At 46.9% G+C, this 21,814-nt stretch overlaps 1 long non-coding RNA gene across 1 annotated transcript in view; it reads left to right on the forward strand.

The window, feature by feature from the left end:
- The window catches only part of LOC133748380 (uncharacterized), a 347,690-nt gene extending 332,081 nt beyond the window's left edge, over nt 1–15,609 (forward strand). The window contains exon 3 of the long non-coding RNA XR_009864452.1: nt 15,543–15,609. This is a non-coding gene — a long non-coding RNA (uncharacterized LOC133748380). The remainder of the gene's footprint in view (nt 1–15,542) is intronic.
- Nucleotides 15,610–21,814: the final 6,205 nt, after the last annotated feature.

Below are 21,814 nucleotides of genomic sequence, written 5' to 3' on the forward strand. Positions count from 1 at the left end.
CATGGATGGCACGTGCTGAGTGCTAAGAGGGTGTTTTAGGTGGATGAGCCATTTTATCTCATTTAATTACAAAGGGAAAATGTCATGTTGTTGCAAGCTCAAGCAGAAAGACCTGAGTTTGTTTCCTGACTGCTGCTTGATAACTGTGTGACCTTGGACGATTGATTGATGGCTCCTGAATCCTTACTCTCCCTTAATGGGAGATGAGGGTCGCAGCATGACTCCCTGTGACCTGTGAGGTGTTCTGCACAGAGCCTGCCACAGGGCATGTGCTGAATGAATGTGAGTCCGTCCCAAGTCTGCCATGAGTGGGCACAGTATGGTCCCGCCCCCACTGGCGAGGAAGGAAGGCTCAGAGCGTTCCGTAACACCCCTAGAAGACTAGGGGTCTCACAGCTCCTGGGGCATTGCCAGAACCCAGCCTCCTAGGCTGACTTCAAAGCCCTTGCCGTGATGGATTATTGATTTTTCTTTTCTTTTAATAACACTGGCTTCTCGTACACAATGGCAAGTTAGACAGCTGGCTGCAGCCTGCTGGACGGCTCTGGGCACCATTGCTGCTTTCTGGGGGTTTGGGGAAAGTGATTCAGGCTAACCACCAAGGTCTTGCACCAGCCCCTGACACACACACACAGGGACCCCGGTCTGATCCAGAGTCCGCCTTCTTGTTTTCTTAAATAAAAACCATTTTCATTTAAACTAACAAAATATACATATAGTAAGAAGAACTGAAGTAAAACAGAACAAGAGGGTATAAAGTCAGGAGAGAGTGCGTAATTCAAGGCAGACCCTCAGGTGCTTCCTCCAGGGGGATCTATGGCTGTGTCTTGTTACAGTTTCCTGTATTTAGAATGTCTAAACTTTACATATGTGCAAGGATTTGTGTGTGTGTGTGTGTGTTTATGTATCCTTCATTTATATCATTGGCCTCTCAAACACACCCACAGACATCATGACCTTTTGTTCACCTTAATAGCTCAGGGAATCTTCTATATTGTCTCCATTAGATCAAGAGTGTTTTTTATCTCATGAGGTGACTCAGGCCTAGTTTATTCCTTTATATGGGTTGTGTTGTATTCCACAGTAGGGAAATAGCCAACATTATTTATACAATCTCTATTGTTGGATAACTTCCACCCTCACTCCAGTTTTCACTGTTATGAACAGTGATGCAAATGAACACATAAAGGTGAATGACACTGAACACTTTTGAGAGCTCACCCATAGAGTAAGTTCCTAGAAGGGGAATCCCCCAGTCAGAAGGTATATTTGGGGGTCGGTGCTATGGCGTGGCAGGCAAATCTGCCACCTGTGATGCCAGTATCCCATATTGGCACTCACTGGAGTCCTGGCTGCTCTACTTCTGATCCAGCTCCCTGCTGGCATGCTGAGGGAAAGCCCAAGTACATGGGCCTCCACACCCACCAGGGAGACCTGGAAGGAGTTCCTGGCTCCTAGCTTCAGACCTGCCCAGCTCTGGCTGTTGCAGCCATCTGGGGAGTGAACCAGAGGACAGGAGCTAGCTCACTCACTCTCTCTTTCTCTCTCTCTGTCTCTCCTTCTCCCTCTCCTTCTCTTTCTGTAACTCTACCTTTCAAATAAATAAATAAATCTTTAAAAAAATATGGTATGTTTGCAGTTGTGATAGGTACTAGTGAAGCATTTGCCCCAGAGCTGCAGCTACTGCACCCCAACACAGTGTGGGGATGTCTTCATCGTCACCTCTTTACCTTGCTTCCTGAGTAAACACAGACTGTAACTATGCCTCAGCCAGGTGGAAAATGGAATCTCTTTTGCTTTGGTTTGGAAACCTTTAGGTTGAATGAGGTTATGTTGAGCTTTATTGAGCAGCATACTTAGTAATGTTATTAAATTGTTACATTAATCAGTTACAATTATGTCTGATTAGTTGAAATGTTTTCATGGGTTCTCAACTCACATAGTCTACAGAGGGGATAGGACAGGGAATGGTTGGTTACTTTATTTTAGTTCCATAAACTTCATTGTTCGGGTCAGTGAAAAGGCTAAACTGAATTTCTTCTAATGTAGGTTCTATAAGCCCTGTCTTTTATGCCAGAGATTGACAAACTTGTTCCTCAAAGGGCTACATAGCAAAAATTTGAGGTTTTGTGGGCCAGATGATCTGTCTCAAAATCACTTGAGTCTGCCCCTGTAGTGCAAAAGCCCCCATAGATGATAACTAAGAATGGACGTGGCTGAGGTCCAACAAAACTCTGTTTGCAATAGCAGACAATGGGCTGTTTTTGTTCCTAGGCTGTGGTTTCTCAAACCCCAGTTCTACACTGTACATGCATAAGTGAGTGTCTAGAGGCAAAATCATCACCCCATTTTACAGATTCTGAAGGGCCTAAGTTATATGTGCTTGTGAAAGATTTACAGTGTTAGCCCAGAGAGTCTGTGTAGGTATTTGGATATTCGTAATAATAGGCTCAGGAACGTGTCACCCCTGAGAGTGAGAGGCTGGAAGTTCTAGAATCCTCCCCTTCATATGCACACCTCATTCTCTGAGTTGTTAGAGTGATGTCTTTACCCTGACCACCTGCTAACAGATTGAAGTGCCCTGCCCTTGGTACCCTAGTAGCACAAGCTGCTAGTGAAACTGGTGTTTATAAAACAGAAAGAGCCATTCTGCTGTGTCTGAGGCCAGGCAACGCTGCACTGAGACCTCTGTCAAGAGGGGGACACAGGGCTGAGGGAAGCACTTCTCATGACAGGACTGTGGACATGGAGAGGCTTGTGTTAGTTTGAGGATGGGAGAGTGAATGGAGGAGTTGGAGGAGAAAGGGCACTGGCAGGCCTTGAGCAGAGAGTGGCAGCCTGAACAGGGTGCCTAGAGGAACCCAACGTGATGAGACCATGCAACAGGGCTTTGGGGTGTACGTGTCACAGGGTGGGGATCAAGGCATTGTGCTTGGATTTGAATGAATGCTCTGATTTGTGTATCTGCTTTATTTTCTGCTGAATCACTGTGCTGCAAACAGCACCTGAAACATAATAGGGCTCAGGAATATTTGTTGGAGTAATGAGTAGATGAGTGAATGAATGGGTGAAAGTCATGGTTACTGTAAAAATCACTTGCTATAGCCATGTGACAATTATCCATTTACCTGTCACTATTTGTATAGTGCCCAGCATATAACTCAGTGTAGAGTGTGAGTGTCATCATAGCTGTTAGTAAAGCTGATCTCAAACGCAGATAACCATGATGAAACCAATGACAGCAACAACATCTGATGATGTGCACGGTGCAAGTTCTAGTTTCAAATGCTTTAATTCCCTCATTAATTCCTGTCCTACTATTAATCCATCTTGTAGATAAGTGGGTAAGACATGGAGATGTTGTCTTGCTTATGTGAACATTTCGTGAGCCTTCTGTAAAGTTCACCTCTGGTGTTTGCTGGGAGCTGTGGTTCTGAGGCTCCATGGAGTATCTGAGCTTCCTGGAGGGGAGTTGGAGTACAGCCTGTTGGGTCCATCCCTGCAGGTCTGGATTCAAGGGTTCTGGGTCATGGCCCGAGAATCTGCCTTGATGCTGCTCTTTGGACCCAGAAGCCACACTGCTTTAGAGAATTTTGTGACTCAAAAAAAAATATGGTTCCAGTGAAGGCTGGTTTAATAAATGTCTGGCAATTATTTAAACCCAAAGAACGTTTTTAGTCCTCTAGTGTTGCTGTTTCTCCTTCTCCCCAGCCCTTCCCATCTCCAACTTGGCCAGCACCATCAAACAGAACCCTGCAAAGAAGACAGGGAGGTACTTGCTGAAGCCATGCTTTCTCCCTGGCAGGTGTGGAAGTGCTGAGTTGGGAGCGCAGGCCCATCTCAGGAAGGATGCCCCTGGTTTCACTGCAGGTGGCTGGGGGGTGCGTGGGCTCTGCCTGAACGCAAGCGTGTCTCGTCCCTGATTTCAGTGTCTTCTAACCCTTGCAAGTGCTAAATTGCCCCATAAACAAAATACATCTGGTGTTTGACTCGTGGAAAATATTTCTCTTTGGTTGAGAAGAAGTGTGTGGATAGTCTGACTCCATTAATTTCCACTGGAGTGACTCCGGACCATCTGCTTCAGGCTCTGTCACAGGGGGAGGGGGGTCAGGACGCTGGGCAGGTAGCCTGGAAAGTAGTCTTCTTGGAGCTGAGGGCAGATGCCCCCATCGGCTGTGTGTCTGGCAGAGCAGCTGGCCCTTCCTGAGCCTACTCTGCACACCCTGGAGGCCTCTTGGCCTTGCTGGACATGCTGGAGCATTCTGGTCCTGGGAGAGCCAGGCTGGGACCCCAGTGGTCTTGTTTTGCATGACTGGGGTCTAATGAGGGGGCTGCTCTGGCCCTGGTACTGTGACCAGGATCCCTGTGATGTGTGCACAGCCTAATAGGATGGGCACTTTCTGGTCCCTTCAAACAGCTCTTTTTTGCCTCACTTCTGGGATATTCCTCTAAGGCTTTTAGCAAGTGAGAGGGGCTCCCTCTGGGGGCCTCTGGAGCCCAGCTGCTGGAAGTGATCAAGACCTTGGGGCAAGTACATGGTCAATAAGCTGTGTCACAGGGCCTAAAGGGCAGGCTGGCCTTAGAAGTAGCATTTTTGCAATGGCCGTTTGTCCTGTGCCAAGCTACTAACCTCCCTGATCCCTATATCATCCTCTTTAAGAAATGAGGATGTTGTCAAACCAATTTGACTGTTTTCTGGTTGTACATTAAATCACTAGCACAATGCCTAGTGCATGGAAGGTGCCAGAGGATGAGGATGCTAATGCTATCAGCCACTGTAAGTTATTGAATTCTGAGATGGCCATCCCATGGTGGACACACCTTCTGCTTATTTGTATACTCTCCTGTGCTTGAGGGTGATGACATAAAGCTTCAAGTTAGCCAGGGAGAAGATTATCTGGGTGGCTCTAACTTAATCATGCAGGCCCTGAAACAGGATTGGAGCTTTCCTGAAACCACAGGGGTTGGAAATATGAGCAACTGATGGAAGGTTGAAGGAGCAAGGGCCTGAGAGCTATCTCTCCTTGCCAAGCATAGCCCACAAACAACCAGCAAGACAACAGAGGCCACCCGCCGTCCTGTCACCACAAGGTGTGCATTCTGCCTGCACCCTGAAGGAGCCCACGAGCAGTCCTTGCCTAGGCCAGCCTCCAGATGAGAACACAGCCTGGCTGACTTCTGTTTTCAGTTCTGGGAGACGTGAACAGAAGAGCTGGCCGAAATGTGCACCACTGCAGACCCATGGAAGCCTGTGCAACAACAAGTGTGTGTTGGTTTGTGCCATTGTGTCCACAGTAATGGAAATAGTGATAGAAAAGGAGGGCAGGACTGTGACATCTACCTCAGAGAAGGAGGGTGAGAAGCCAGTGTTCTGGGGATCTGTGCAGAGTATGGAAGGCAGTGTCTGTGTGAGGCTCCTGCCAGTGTTGGATCAGATCCCTGGCTATGGAGCCCTGCTCTTTCTCCCTTACCAGGAACATATTCTTGCCTCAAGACCCCAGCCCGTTACCAGGTATCTTGCTGGATTCTTCTTGCTCATCCCTTTCTTTGGGGCTGGCTCCTGTCTTACCATGGCTGGATCCTGATGCCCATTGCTGCCCACATGAGGGCTGAATACCAACAGCTGTCTGGAGACCCTTACCCGCTATAGCTTTGCTGGAGGCGTCTTCCACCGCCTTTCACTCATCCTTCAGGCCTCTCTCCTGATGGCTTAAATGAGCTCTTGCTCCTTTCTCTTCACCCTCTGCATCCCTGTCTATTTCCTTCATATCTTCTGCCACCAGCAGTCAAAGTTCTGTTGGTTATTCCATTTGTCCATCTACTTCAAGCAGACTTTCAGGCCCAGGAGGCCAGATACCATGTTGGCCTTGTTTTCTGCTGATTCCTGCATCAGCACAGTGCAAAGTCAGCATGGTGTGGGGCAGCAGGGACGGGATGGCATTGTGGCACAATAGGTTAAGCTGCTGCCTGTGATGCCAGCATCCCACATGAGAGCCATTCAATTCCTGGCTGCCCCACTTCCAATCCAGCTCCCTGCTAATATGCCTGGCAAAGCTGTGGAAGATGGCCCAAGTCTTTGAGTACCTGCAACCCCATGGGAGACCTGGATGAATCTCCTGGCTCCTGGTATCAGCTTGGCCCAGCCCCAGCTATTGTAGCCATTTGGGGAGTGAATCAGTAGGTGGAAGATCTCTCTTTCTCTTTCTTTCTTTGCGTGTGTGTGTGTGTGTGTCCCCATAAATCTTTTTAAAAATGTCTGGCCGTGTGTGTGTGTGTGTGTGCATGTGCACACATGCATGCCAGGAGCTCCAACACACCCAGCCCGTGCTGACCCCGGGGCACCCACCCCCTGTGTGGCCTGCATCACCTCTCTACAAATACTGCATTTCAGCCTAAACAGTGTTGATGGCTTATCTGTATCTCATTGGTACCCTTGTCTGGAGTGAATCCTGGTGGCCCTGTGTGAAGGAGAAGAGTTGCAGGTTTTGATGTTACATAGAATAACTTCGAATCTCAGCTCTGTCATTTACTAGTTTTCTGACATAAGCAGTAAGTAGTTTCCCTGAGCCTTGGTTTCCTCACCTGGAAAATAGGATAATTATGTCCCCACGCACAGGTGGTTGTGAGGATGCAATGAAATAGGCACAGAGCATACAGCTCAGGCCTGGCACCTGGAAGATGCTTTAGACATACTAATATTCTCTCCATCTCCCTTTTCCGAGCTCTGAAAGCAGAAACTTTCTATGGCAAGGGAAGACCAATTGCAGTGTAGTGTGAGTAACAGATGGGGAAGGAATCCACGTTGTGTGGACCAGCATGTAAAGACCCAGGCCAATGTCCTGGGAGTCCTGGGCAGCAGGACAGCTCTGCTCCACATCTCTCTCCACCTCCTTAGATAGGATTCTCCTCCCCATGGAGTGTGTGACCACCAATGTTACCATTTCTGTATTCATCCAGAGCTCCGGAGTACAGGTTCATGAATATTCAAATAACCCTCTACTCTTATTTGCCTGACTATTAGCATGCTGTCTCTAGGTTTATTTTGCGGTTTTTCTCTGTTGCACATTTGTTCAGTGATTCACGCTTCATTGTCCAATGTGACCAGATCCGAGACAATCCAGCTATTCCCAGTTCTTAGAAAGGCTGGGTCTCTTCTCTGCCCTGGCTGCCAGCTCCACGCTGCTCCTTCTGTTCCCAAAGATGGGAGGGTGGTGGAGCTCCCTATAGACTGCCACTTTTAGGGACTCACTTCTGAGTTTAAAAATTCATATTGATAATAATAACCCTGTATGTGTGTCTGTCACGTTCCATTTTACAAAGAGATTCCATTTCATCCTGTTTTACAGTCTGGCTTTCTGCACATGCAAGATGCTAACATTCTTTTCTGAACGGGGCTGTGTCTCTTCTCGGTCTGAATATTTAACCACAAAATTTGAACAAAACAGAACCTGTATTAAGGCTCAGCTGTACAACGATTTCTCACAGTGGTACAACATAAAAAAGATCCATCCTTTCTTTCTCCCTGTGCTGGCTGGAGTTTGGTTTTAAGTCAGCTGAGTTCTGCGAGAGACACTGGGTGTAGGTTTCCTATTGCTGCTGTAGCCAACTGCTGTAGACTTAATGACTTAGGATAGCATGCATGTATTCTACATAAATAAGAATGGCAAAGGACTCCTGCATTTCTTGGTTCACATGCCCTTTCTTCACCTTCAAAGCAACTACTATAACAACTTCTAATCTCTCTCACATTTTCTCTGTTTCCGTCATCATACCTCCTCTCTCTAATCCCCCTGCCCCCGTCTTGCAATGATCCTTGTGATGACATTGGGCCAGACCCAAAAATCCAGGATAATGCCTCATCTCAAGATATTTAAACTTGATCACATTTGAAATTTGCTGTGTAAGATGACATGGTCACAGGGACCTCACCTGGCTATCTTTGCACGTCCATTCTTCCTACCATGCTTTTCTTCTGGGATGGCCAGAGAACTAGTTACTTATCTAGGATGTGGGTTGTTTTGTATTTTTTTTTTTTTGCTTCTTTTCTTCCTCTCTGCAGGGTGGACTGCTCCTAGTAACTTCTATGAGTTTCTCAGCTTCAGAGACTGCCTACCAGCATTCCTGGTAGGCACATGACAGCCTTGTGGTGATTTCAACAACAAATCCTAACTTCTTAGTCAGATCTTTCTGTGTGCAAAGTGGCTCTTTTAAATTCAAAGCCCAGTTGGATTCCCCAAATCACCTCTGAACCAGGAATTGTCCCTTCCAGTGAAAGCTGAGATGTAGAGAAGCTCAGTGGGGGTCCCCCATTTCTATAATATGACTCATGACTCTGTGCCAGACAGGCCTGCACTCCGCTCTGCTCTGATGCTCTGTGTCTTTGTGCTTGAGGCTTCACCTCTTGGAGTCTCTGCAGTACCCATATATACAGTCTATACTGTACCCATAGTGTTTGAGTTTTTGTGTGAAAAGCTTAGGATAGGGTCTGCACTGATACACATGAGCTGTTTCCTCGTATGTGTTGTGACTGTTGGAATGATCATAGTTTCTGCAAAGTGTTTGCTGGAGAGTCTTAGAAACATAACTACTGAAATTGCTGCTGTTACTGCTCCTGGCTGAGGCATGATCGGAGGTATTTCCCCGAGACTTCTTGGGCCCTGAGCCTCTGCATTGATTGATCATGTCCTCCACCATGTGTGCAGTACAGTCCCCAAACTGAGTGTAACTGCTTCCCTGTGTTAGCACATAAAGAAAATGAGGTGGAGAGAAGTGATTTTTACCTTGGCTATAAAAGTGTTAATGGGTTGAATGTGAAACCCTGAGATCTGCCAGAGCTTGGATCCTTAATCTAATCCCCTTGCAATTTGCATAGTTGGTCCTTGGTCCATAGATTTTTTTTAATTTACTTGAAAGTCAGAGTTATACACAGAGAGAAGAAGAGGCAGAAAGAAAGAGGTCTTCCGTTTGCTGGGTCACTCCCCAGTTGGTCGCAACGGCCAGAACTGTGCCGATCTAAGCCAGGAGCCAGGAGCTAGGAGCCAGGAGCTAGGAGCCAGGAGCCAGGAGCTAGGAGCTTCTTCCGGGTCTCCCATGTGGGTGCTGGAGCCTAAGGACTTGGACCGTCTTCTGCTGCTTTCCCAAACCATAGCAGAGAGCTGGATCGGAAGTGGAGCATCCGGGACTCAAACCAGGTCCCATATGGATGCCAGCACTGGAGGCAGCAGCTTTACCCACTACATCACAGGCAGTCAATAGATTTTATAACTTACACTCCCCCTTACTCCAAGGCCCGAAAGATCCTGAGAGCCAGATGTCAATCACAGCTCATTTGGGTGCACTGCTGAAGGCAGAAATGGGGACTTCTGACTTGTTCCCATTTCACACAGCTCCTGTCCTACAGAGCAGTGAGTGCAGTGGGCCCCTCGGGCATTTCCTCCCACCTGCCCAGAGCGATTTCCTCAGCTTCATCCCTGCTACGTCCTTCTGGGTCACCATAGAAGTCAACATTTACATTGAAGCTGGTATTAACGCCGAAGCACATGGAGCAACTTGGGGAGTTTTCTTCAGAAGAGAAAATGTCCAATTGCCAGCTATGGCTTGAACATAAATAGGTGTTGACTTCAGCTCTTCTGGGAGCTGCTGCCTTGCATACCAACAGGGTCTTGGGACTGCAGTGAGGCAACCCACGCTTCTAACAGTGTGTTTGTCAACAGAAGGATCTATGTGGGGCTCGAGGAGGTCTTGAATAATGTATAAAATCTACACGTTAGGGTTGATTAAAATCCTAAGTGCATTATCCAACTGGAGTAAAAGACTCTTGCATTCTCTGATCCTTGAAAGTCATTGATCTTCAAGGCTTTTTGTCCTCACATGGCACTAAGACAATGACTATCAGGGCCGTCAGCAACCTGGGGAGACCAGCGTGCTCAAAGTCACTCACAGGAAGTTCCCCAGTGAATTCATATGCAATGGGAATATTGCACTGCACATTTGAGCCTCATTTGGCCAGAAATAAGAAACATTTAGGATTTATTTTGCTAGTTTTTCCCACATAGAAAGATACAAGCAAGGAGGGAATGAGAAGCTACTTACAGGGTTTCAAGAACCATATTCAGCAGGTTCTGAGCATTCGATTATCCAGATTCCTACTGCCATTGTGAGAAGCTTTGACTTGTAATGTAGCCCACAAGAAACAGGCCCATGAACTTGGGTACACCAAGTAGGGATGGGGTGCCCATTAAGAAACCACTTACGGGAAGGCCCCGACAAAGGCGATGTCAGGGTACCTAGGCCCCACAGAAAACTGGACTCTTGCCTTGGTCACTCCATCTGTTCTGTCCCTCTCCTTTCACTGGATTTCAGAAGCCAATAACTTGTCTGCCTTCCCAGGTTCACAGATGGAGAAGAATTTTCCCCAGGATGAGTCATATCCTTTCTCACTCATACTTGATTTTTGTTTTATCTTAGTTTCATCTGTTTATCTGTTTATTTTATCTGAAAGGCACAGGGAGGTGGGGAGCAGAGAGATATCTCTCATCCACTGGGTTACTCACCAAATTCTTATAATAGCCAGCTCAAATCACGGAGACTGGAACTCCATCTGGGTCTCCCACCTAGGTGACAGAGACTCAGGCACTAGACCTATCACCTGTTGCTTTCCAGGGTGCGCATGATTAGGAAGGAATTGAGAGTGGAGCCAGGACTTGATCTAAGCACGTCAATATGGGATTTGGGTGTCCCAAGCAACATTTTAACTGCAGCACCAAACTGCTTCTAGATGATTTTTGATGAGATTTTAGACTTAGAGTTGACAATGGGATGGTTCAGAATTTTAGGAATGCTGTGTTAGAGTACGTTTATATTGCATGTGGGAAGTTCTGAGTTTTTGAGATGCTAGAAGTCAGAATGTGAGGAATTAGACTGTGCCCCCTGAATCTATATGTTGAAGTCATAACCCCTTGTACCTCAGAGTGTGATGTTTACAGAGATACGGTCTTCACAGAGGTAATCAGGTTAAAGTGAGGTCTGTAAAATGGGCCCTCTTATGCTAGGACTGACGTCCTTGTGAGAAGGGAAAGTTTGGATTCACAGACATGCGTTTTGGGATATGGTGTGAAGATGAAGGTGGAGCTCAGCATGAGCAATGCCCAAGATCCCTGGTGACCCAGCCAGACGGGGAGAGGGCGGGGCAGGTTCTCACGCAGCCCTCAGCAGCAATCAGCCCTGCTGGCGTTGACCTAGTGTGTGGGCTCCAGAACTCTGAACAATACATTTCTTTGTTTTCAAATTTTTTGTGTTAATATAAAGAAGACAGATATCATGTATTTCATAGATACCGTTCTAAAAAGATAACCACACTTCCCTCTGTCTCCCTCCTTCAACCCCCTCTCCTTCCTTCAGTTCTTTGTCTTTAATTTTTGCCCAGAAATAATTTCAAGCTCCTGTATAATCAGAGGCTTAATTTGTCACCAACCACAATATTCAACGAGTAAAAAGTAGGAAGACCACAGTTCCACAGGCGTGTAAACAAGGGCTAAGAACAACAGTCATGTCACAGGATGTCAGTTACATACCTATATATTTTTTTGTGTTCTATATTAACTGCCATATGTTAGAGAAAAATATATTTGTCTTTTTTTGGATTGGCTTATTTCTCTAAGCATAATGGTTTCCAGTGGCATCCATTTTATTGCAAAAGTTAGGATTCCATAATTGTTTTAATGTTTGAGTAGTATTCCATAGCATATACCATACTTTCCTTATTCAGTCAACAGTTGATGGGCATCTGGGTCGATTTCATTTCTTAGCCATTGAGAATTGAGCTGCAACAAACTTGGGGGTATAGATAACTCTTTCATATGCTGATTTAATTTCCTTTGGGTAGATTCCCTGGAGTAGAATGGCTGGGTCATATGGTCGATCTATTTTCAGAACTCTGAGGAAACTCCATACTGTCTTCCATGATGGTTGCACTAATTTACATTCCCACCAACAGTGTATCAGAGCACCCTTTTCCCCATATCCTTGCCAGCATTTACTGCTTGTTGCTTTCTGTATGAGAGTCATTCTACCTGGGGTGAGGTGAAACTTCATGGTGGTTTAGATTTACATTTCCTGAGCATCTTCTGATGTGTCCGCTGGCCATCTGATTCATTGTTCGAGAAATGCCTGGGACCTCTGAGCCTGTGGTCTTTTGTGAAGCAGTCCTAGCAAACTGACCAGATCCGGGTCTCTTAGCTGAAGGATTGCTTTGTTCAAGTGAAATTTCTTATCTGTTGTAGAAAACATATGAATGCTTTGAGTGAGGTGAGCTTTCAGAACCTGGAGGTTTCCCTGCCCTCTTCCCTTCCCCAGGTGGCCCTGGGGCGGTGCTCCACATGCCCTCAGAATTCAGATTGGAAATGACTCCTCTAAGGACTTGTTAGCAATGGCAGTTAGTGGGGCTGAAGCACCTTCCGGAAGCACTCTATGAAGGAGGACTCGGAGACCTCAGACTGAAGAGGCAAGTGTGCTGTGATTGATTAGTGATGTCTGTCACAGACATGGAAGTTGTGGGGAGGGAAGTAAGACATGGCAGACACCTCCCCCACTCCCCGACCAGTCCAACTGCCTCATTTGGCAGAGGATGAAGCCTGGAGCCTGCAAAAGTCAGAGGACTGGCTCAGCGCCACACTCCACTTTCGGCATCAGGGAGGGTTCTGATGTGTGTGGGGTTTGATGCTGTCTGTGGACAAATGCAGTCACTGAGGAGAGCACAGCCAGGCATTTGGGGGCCTCTGTGTTTCCACCTTCTTTGGACTCCAGCGCTAACACGGGCATCTGCCTTTGCTCTCCTCACACTGCTCGTTGTGCTGTTAGAACTTCCTTTTTTTTAGGCTCTTCAATCTCTGTGTTGGGCCTTTTCTGAAGTTGAGGATACTCCTTATGTTCCCAGAAGCACTGGATCCAGACCAGTGATTCTCAGTCAGGCAGTATTTTGCCACCCAGGGCCAGTACTGGACTCACATTGGCTGCCACATTGCGGGGAGGCACCCTGGTGCCTTGTGAGTGGAGGTGAGTGGTATTGCTCCGTATCGGCCATGCAGTAGGACAGCCATGCCTGGACAGGTCCAGCCCAATGTCTGCCCCAACACTGAGGCTCCCTGCTCCACATGCTTCCAGAAAGTTCCTGGAAGTTGCTTTGTTTTCCATGTCCCCCTCCCCAGAACCCCTAGAGCATTCTATACATCCCCCTTTCCACAGATTCTTTAGCCCACATTCCTGGAAATGCCTGGCAAGCACATGTCTGGAGCAGGCCTCCAGGGCGGCCTCTTGGTTGAACAGATTCTGACGAGGGGAGGGAGCCTGACGTCAGGACGAACTGCTCTCCTGAGAGTCATTCTGCAGACTCCGATTCTCTCCCACTTGGCGTCACTGCCACAGATCAGCCCCTGGATGTTGGGCCGAGAGATCCCTCCCCGGGTAGGATGCTGCAAGGACACTGTCTAAAGTGGGACTCGGGGGGAATTTCATAGCCTTCTCACGTCTGTGCCTCTGGGGCTTCTTGTTCTTGTTTCTGGGGAAGCAAAATCTCTCGTAGAATTTTAGAGACAAAGGTTCCTAGAAGGTCCAGTTAGGGACTGTGGCAAGACAGCAGTCAGATGGCATTTGAAAGGATCTGTGCACATGGCCGTTGTCTACCTCTCCTGTTGGACATGGGTTCCTTGAAGTCAGAATCACTTTGTGGTCAGCACCCTGCCATCAGTGTCCAGTGTTATGCTGGTCAGGCAGCACTGAAGGGTGCCATTAACCAGGTGAGGCTGAAGTCCAGACTGTTTTCTCTCTATGTAAGTTGAGTCCTGAGAACAGACCTGAACAAATACTCAGTAAGTGCTCAATAACTATCTGTTGGGTTAATTGTTGGTGCAGCTGCTATAGTACCTGTGCTAAGCACTGAACAGGTAGCAACTGGTTTAATTCTCACCACCCCTGCACAAGGTGGGTATTGTTCTCTCTCACTTTTACGAATGAAGACAGGCAGGCATTGGGCACAGTGGTTAAGATGCCACTTGGCACACCCACACCCAATATCAGAGTGCCTGGCTCCACTCCTGAGCCTAGCTTCCTACTGATGCGCACCCTGGGGAGCAGCAGTGATGGCTCAGGTAGTTGGGTCCCTGCCACCCATCCGGGAGAGCTAGCTGGAGTTCCTGGATCCCTGCTTCAGCCTAATCTGGCCTCAGGTATTGCAGGCATTTAGAGAGTGAACCATCTATGGCAGCTGTGTTTGTCTGTTTCTCACTTCTTGTTTCAAAAATAAATAAATAAAAATTTAAAATTATAGAAATTAGAGTACTGGGTTAGCAAGGTTAATAATTTGATCAGAGTCACACAGCCAAGGAGCAGAGCTAAGACTGAGTCCTAGACTGGCCTGTGTGTACTGCACCCCACTTCAGAGGTCATGCAGGGACATTGGGAGCCTGTTTGGTACTCGATGGGACCACTGAGTTCTTGACAGATAGGTGGGCCTGGTGGAATCAGTCTGGAAAGGGGCCTTCGGAGAGACTCCTGCTGTGCTTTTGGGAGAGCCATCCACACCTGACAAAGGGAAAGCAACTGGAGAGTTGGTGTCTTGAAGGAAAGAGAGATTCTAGCATAGGCAGGGGTTCCAGGGGCTAGGACTGTGGAAAATGGAGATATTTGGGGGAAAAGACAGTGATGTTAGCAGAAATGGGCATGGGCAATTTAAATTTTCAAGCACGTTGCATTTGAGGCTACTAAGAAACATCTAGAGAGTGAAACAAAAGAGGCAAGATGATAGTTTCAATGTTGTTTGGTAGAAACTATTAAAAATAACTTTTGTTTACAGAAACCTGCCTTGGCTGATATGCTGAGAAAGATGTAGTTCTATCTTTGAGCATGATTGGATCCAGGGGTTCAGTGAAGAATTCAGAGCTCTGATTTTCTCTGTCTCCTGAGAAGACAGCCAGCAGCCCAGACTCTGATCCGGGTAGCTTAGAAATGTAAAGGGGCAGAGGAGGGAGATAAAGAGAAAAAAGGGAAAGGGGAAGAGGTAGGGATGGAGAGAGAGAGAGAGAGAGAGAGAGAGAGATAGAGAGAGAAGAGAGGAGAAGGGAGAGGGATATATGGGGAGAGAGGGAGATAGAGAAAGAGAGGAGGAGGAGGAGGGATAGATGGGGCAGAGAGGGAGAGGAGAAAAAGAGAGAGAGGGGATAGAATTGAGTGGGTGGCTCTAACAAGAGCTTTGAGACTCCTGGGTTCAACACCCACCAGCAAGGAAGTGCAGAGATGAGGTCTCTGCTAGAGCCCCTGCAGAGCAATGAGTTAGTGCTCCTCCAATGAAAGGCACAAAAGGCAGGCAAAACCATAACACATGCCACTCTAAGGGACAGAGTGATGTTTCTCATTCACTCTGCAAGACGCACCACACAGAAAGGGAATCACGCAGAAGGCAGGATCAAAGAAGAGGGGCTTCTCAGGCCTTGGTGCTTTTTGAAGTGGGCCTATCAGCTTTTTCTTACTTGGTTTCTTAAATCTCCCAGGTGGTAGTTGCTGCTCGGCGAGGATGGAAGGAACTCAAGAAGAGGAACCTCTGGCCTTAGCACAGGTAACTGAGGGGCTGTATACGAAGAGGCAGCAGCTCCTTTGCGGTTGTATTGCTTGTTTTGTTCATAGTTACCTGCAATATGGCATGGCTGCAGATGGGTGAAAATATGCTTCAGTGTAACACATTCACAGCAGCGGGAGAGCCGTCCCCCCAAACACAACTGCTCAGCGCCAAAAGTGGTCTTCACAGTTCCTAGCCGGTGCTGCTTTCTGGATACAAAGAGACAGATGATTATTGCAGTGATGGACAGTTGAGCTGTGGTCAGACACTCAGAGCCATTTAACCAGTTGATCATAAACCTAAAATCAGAGTCTTGTGATTCACAGGCCAGGGAGGATGCAGCACACTCAGCCGTGGAGTCTGAGGCGGAGCTTAGAGCTGGGATTCGAAGCTCGGAAAATGCAAGTCTAGACCAAAGGCACGGATGGTCTGGGCTGGGTTGAACCTGACGTTTCTGGGGTTGTGATGGACATGGACATGGCCCCCAGGTCCCTCTTTAGGAAGGAACTACAGCCTAAGATATGCAGCCAGAGGTCAGCCATCATGCTCAGCACCCATGGACAGTGGTTGGCAGGCCTGGTCTCCCATGATGCCCACATGGTAATCCTGGGAACCTGTAAGTGTGGTGCTTTGCATGGCAGAGGTCCTTCACAGATGTGATGAAGCCAGGGTCTTGGAGGTCAGGCAGCCTAACGTCCTCACGAGGATGACGAGGGCAGGGGAAGGCAGAAGAGGCAGCGTTGGAACAGATGTGATGGGAGCAGAGGCTGTGGTACTGTTGGCCCAGGTGCTCCATTTTGTACTTCTGACCTTCATCCTCTGAGCTCGTGTAATTTGTTTCAGTAGCAATAGGAATATGAATACGGGGCGCAAAGGTACAGTTTTCTGGGCCAAAGCAGGACAGACTGACAGGCAGGCTGTTCTAGCCCCTGAGGCACTCTAAAGGGGAGCCAGGAGGCTATTAAGCTTGTATCAGACCCCAGCTCCCCTCTCTGTCCACTTCTTCCCCTGCCTTCTACAAGTGTTGGTCCCAAGAGCGCCCCCTGAGAAACGTGCTGACTCCAAATACCACCTCTGCACTGGCTTCCTGGGGAGCCAGTGCTGTGGTGAGTGGTTGGTAGGTAGAGCCCCACAGTAGCCCAGCATGTAAGCATTCCCAGTGGCTTCCCAATGTGGTGCCCTTAGGCGTGTCACGTCGCCTTTTCAAGACTCATTCTCTTGAGCTTGGGAGTAAAAGCATTGCCTAAGCTTGTAGAAGCTGGCAGTGAGGGTCAGCGGGAAGCACATCAGGAAAGCACACAGTACAAAGCCCTCCTTGAAGCACGCTCTTGAAAAATGCCATGGTTGATGGTGGTTATGGTGGAACTGGCACTCTCAGATGTTGTTGACGGTGAGCATGATGGTAAGAGTGAAGCAACTGGTTTAAGAATTCCAGGGGCTTGTGGTCATGTCTGTGCCTTGTAGAGACTGCAGAAAACTCATAGATTGTTCTGCCATTAGTGCCCAAGAAGACCAGGGAGAGAAAAATGAGGGAGGAACATTTTAAGAGGGATTTTCTATCTTCCCTTAACTTGTACGAGCTTTGAGATAGATTGTTGGCTTTTGGGCTGGATCCTGGTCTCAGAGCTGGAATCCTGAGATTTATTGAACACCAGGTTCAAGACAGGAAATTAGGTAACTTGGGAGCCATTCCTTGGGGTACCTTTTTGGATTAATTTCTAGGACTTAGCTTTTCTGTGCCAAATGTGGGTTCTGGGACCCCCTTTCTATTTCCCAAGGAGATACATATTGGGGGCGGAGGCATTGTAGGTGGTGTATCACCTTCTCCAGGAGAGCTCAGAGCCTGCCCTCAAGGCTAGGAAGCAGAGGAAATAACTTTTAAAAGATTATGTGGGTTTTCATGATTTCTTTTTTTTTTTTTTACTCAAAAAGAAGCGTAAACTATATCCATGGATCTCAACTACAAATCCTTTCCTCTGACCACCCAAAAATGGCCCTTTGAAAAGTGTGAAAAATGACTCCCCTGTTTGTGTTCCTGGCTTGGTATAGTTCAGCCTGTCAGCCAAGCCCAATTTTCAGATGAGCTATTGAGGATGTTGGGAACAAGAACTGTTACAAAAATGCTAGAGAACTCAAACTTAGACTTCAAGTCTTCAGTAAGGAACTGGCCAAACAACTCCAAGTAAATTAAACTCCAGCCGGTGCTCCTGGGCTGGGTCCATGGGTGCTAAGCCCCAGCTGTCAGCCCAGATTCACGAGTGAAGATAAATCACTACAGAAAATGGACTGTAATGAAAACACTGACAGACTCCTCAAAGTCATGGCGCTCGGGGGTCTCCCTTTGGTTACACTCGGTATATTATGCAATTACTGCCTTAGAAATGGCCTTTTATTCACTCCTGGGAGGTGAGTCTTGGTTTTGGAACAGGGACTGCAGAGTCAAAAGATACCTTGACGCTTGGGACTGTGTGTAGGTAGAATATAGCCTGGGCAGACCCAGCCCAGACAATTGGCAGCAATTTTCTGTTTCACAGAGGCTTGAATTGGCTCTGTCTAATCACTAGAATCACTGCTCTGGGGGGCGGGTGGAGCAAACAGGTCAGCCATCCCTCCAATCTGCAGGTGAGTTGTTCACGCCCCGAGAAATGGACTGTATGTTGCTCTCCTGTTCCATCAGATGCAGTGGGACCGAGCAAAGAATATGCTTCCACCAGGATGCCTATTGTTGGGGTTATTGCCAGGGCTATGGGCGAGGGGCATGTGGGACCATTAGGAAAGGGGGCAGGCACAGTGGATACCATGTTGAGATAAAGCCAGGCTACTCTGTGAGGACCTGCATGTTTAAGGCACTGAATCTGTCTCTCCCTGACCTGCCTTGGCCTTTCTTAACTACTGCTATCTCTGGAAGCATCTAAGTCCACAACTGGAGGGCTTCTTTTGGGCAACAAGTAAAAATGTGTGAATGAATTGCTCTTTCAACTACCTTGGAATTCTTGGTTCAAAGCTTACTTGCTCTTGAAAAAAAAGTGTTGAACGGCTAAATCCACTACACTCTAATCGCCCTTTTCTTATTTTATTATTTATTTATTTATTTATTTTGACAGGCAGAGCGGACAGTGAGAGAGAGACAGAGAGAAAGGTCTTCCTTTGCCACTGGTTCACCCTCTAATGGCCGCCGCGGCCGGCGCACTGCACTGATCTGAAGCCAGGAGCCAGGTGCTTCTCCTGGTCTCCCATGCGGGTGCAGGGCCCAAGGACTTGGGCCATCCTCCACTGCACTCCCGGGCCATAGCAGAGAGATGGAGTGGAAGAGGAGTAACCGGGACAGAATCTGGCGCCCTGACCGGGACTAGAACCCGGTGTGCCGGTGCTGCAGGTGGAGGATTAGCCTATTGAGCCGCGACGCTGGCCTAATTGCCCTTTTCTCCACTAGTGCTTGGAATGTGTGCACATATGTCATGCTTCAGAAGGTTTTATTCTGCACATTTGCTCAAGTGTGGAGTCAAGGAGGACAACTCGGCCTTTCTTGTCTGTATGACTGTAGACAAGTCACTCATCTCTGTTAATCTCAGTTTGTAAATGGGGTTAATAATTGAATTGAGGGTCTGGCACTGTGGCGTAGTAGGGTAAGCCTCTGATTGTGTAGCCAGCATCCTGTGTGGGTGCTGGTTCATGTGCTAGCTGCTCTTCTTCTGAACAGCTCTCTGCTTATGGCCTGTGAAGCAGTGGAGGATGGCCCAAGTGCTTGGGCCCCTGCACCTGCAGGGGAGACTGGAAGAGGCTCCTAGATCCTGGCTTCAGATCGGTCATTATGGCCATCTGGGGAGTGAACCAGTGAATGGAAGACTTTTCTCTCTGTCTCTCCCTCTTTCTGTAACTCTGCCTCTCAAGTAAATAAACAAAATCCTTAAAAATAATTAAATTGGTACCAGAGAGTTGATGGAATGGTTAGTGATATAATAAAATGGAAAATATTAAAAACTATGTAACCTATTTGTAATTTCACAAATTTCCACTTTTAAGAAATTCATACATATCTCTAGTACCTCCATTTAGTTGGTCAATATGGGAAAAATGTCCCAAAGACTTTCTTTATACATATCTATTTCTTAGGTGCTGTTTTACTGATGAACTGTTTGACAGACTCTGTTGCTTGGCTAAACTGACCCCCAAATACAACCCTTTCCTATATGCCACCTTCCAGTTAGAAGCAGTCGTGTGTCAGTGTTTTAAACGACCATAATAAAATCTATAGGATGGGGCTTGCCACATGGACCTTTGGTCCTTTATTGGAAGAATCAGATCTAGATGAAAAGGATGTCCAGTCTTTGCTTCTCTCTTCGTATAATCTGTGGACATGGAACCTAGAATTTCTGAAGCCATTTTGTAACAGGCAAGTAGCACAAGAAAAAAGAACAAGAATCTTAGGGAATCCTGGCCTTGATTGTCATTGACCCACACACTGACTTTGGCAGCTGCATTCCTCCAGGCTTCTCATTTGTGCCTTTTCAAGGATGAGAGCAGAATTTGGGGGAAGAGATAGAAATGTATAAGCATCTGAAAATTGAAGAAAGGAAAGACATAGTCAAAAAGGTCTGCATCTCTCTTTGGGTATTTAGAGAATTACAGAAAGGAAGGGGGGCTGCAAACCAAAACAAATCTCAACCCTTCTCCTGCAGTGAACTGGAAGCAACTAGAAAGCAGTGCATGTGTGTGCCTGGTGCTTCTTCTTGCCTCTACCTGGCATTATGCCTGGCATAGTAGGTGTTTGCTGAACCAACAAACTAATTTTTCTTTTCACCTCTTTTAACTTTGTCTAAGTGTATCTGGCTCATCAGAACAGTTGTGATGACAGCTGTTTGGTGGGTTTCCAAGTGCTGTGCTATGCTAGTACAGCACACAGTGTTAGGGGCAGGATGACAAGTGAACAGCTGAACCTGGCTGGCCAGACCTGTGCTGGTGAAACTTAACATCTTATCTGAATCATTAAGAAGAAACATTTTCCAAACACTTGCTCCAATATGTGATTCTCCTTGGAGGATTTCTATTGAGGAACCAAATTTAAACTGGGTAAGAATACTGTTTTCATTAAGGGCCTGGTCTCTGTCCAAAGAATCACATGACCTGATGGGAGACCTAGACATATCAGTGATTTCTGGATCCTCCGTGACACCAGGTGCACCTGCTATCGTCTCACTCGCTCCTTCCTGTGATCCCCTGAAAGGCAGGGGTGGGATCCTGCTGGCCATAGGATGTCTCCTGCTGCAGCAACAACCTGGCACTTGTTCATACCAGGGTGCACAGCCAGTCTGTCAGAAAGATCAAGCCTTGGGCATTTGTTTTCATAATCTCTTATGGTGGGGGAAGCATAGGCAAGGGAATATACTCTTGAGTAATTTATTCTGTTCTTTGGCATTGATGAAACAGATAAAAATAAATCAGTGTTTCAACTCAGCTTGTTTGAAGGACAAGCCAGAATCACACCATTAAAAATTAACAACTAAAACAGATTGTACATTACTAGGGATGAGTTCAGACCCAAAGTGGAATAATTGGCCAAATGAATCTACCAAGTGTTGGGTGTGATGAATTCACTCTCATTTCCAGTGGTTAAGAAATAAAAGAAGACAGATTATCTTCATTTCAGGCCAAGGAGATGTGCAGGAACATCTCAGCACATCTTATCTGAGTTAAGGGGAACCTAAGAGAGAGGCTAAGGTCAGAACTTTGGGGTTTTCTTGAATACCAAATTTATCACTAAGCACAATTCTCTGAAAATCATGTCAAAATTACCAGATCATTTCCCTCCTTGGAGTCATCTAAACTCCAGAGGATAACATAAACATCTGCTTAATGTCTGATGTCCTGAACAACTCTATCAATGCCCATTGTGTATATCCATTGAGATCGTCTACTGAATGTGACATCCAGCCTGCCAGCCAGACGACTAGCTTTTACAGAACACCTGCCTGAGCTTGGTTCTGTACTGGGACAGAAGATGCAGCGCAGGTTAGACAGACTTTGCTCTTAAAGAAATTAGTTCAGTGTGTGTCTTTAGAGCAGGTTTTTTTTGTTTGTTTGTTTTAAGATTTTTAAAAATTTATTTGAAATACAGAATGACAGAGAGAGAAGTACAGAGAGAGAAAGAGACCTTTCATCGCTGGTTCACTCCCCAAATGGCCACAATGGTGTGGCCAGGATCAAGCT

Source organism: Lepus europaeus, chromosome 19, assembly GCF_033115175.1.
Source record: "Lepus europaeus isolate LE1 chromosome 19, mLepTim1.pri, whole genome shotgun sequence".
Lineage (NCBI taxonomy): Eukaryota > Metazoa > Chordata > Mammalia > Lagomorpha > Leporidae > Lepus > Lepus europaeus.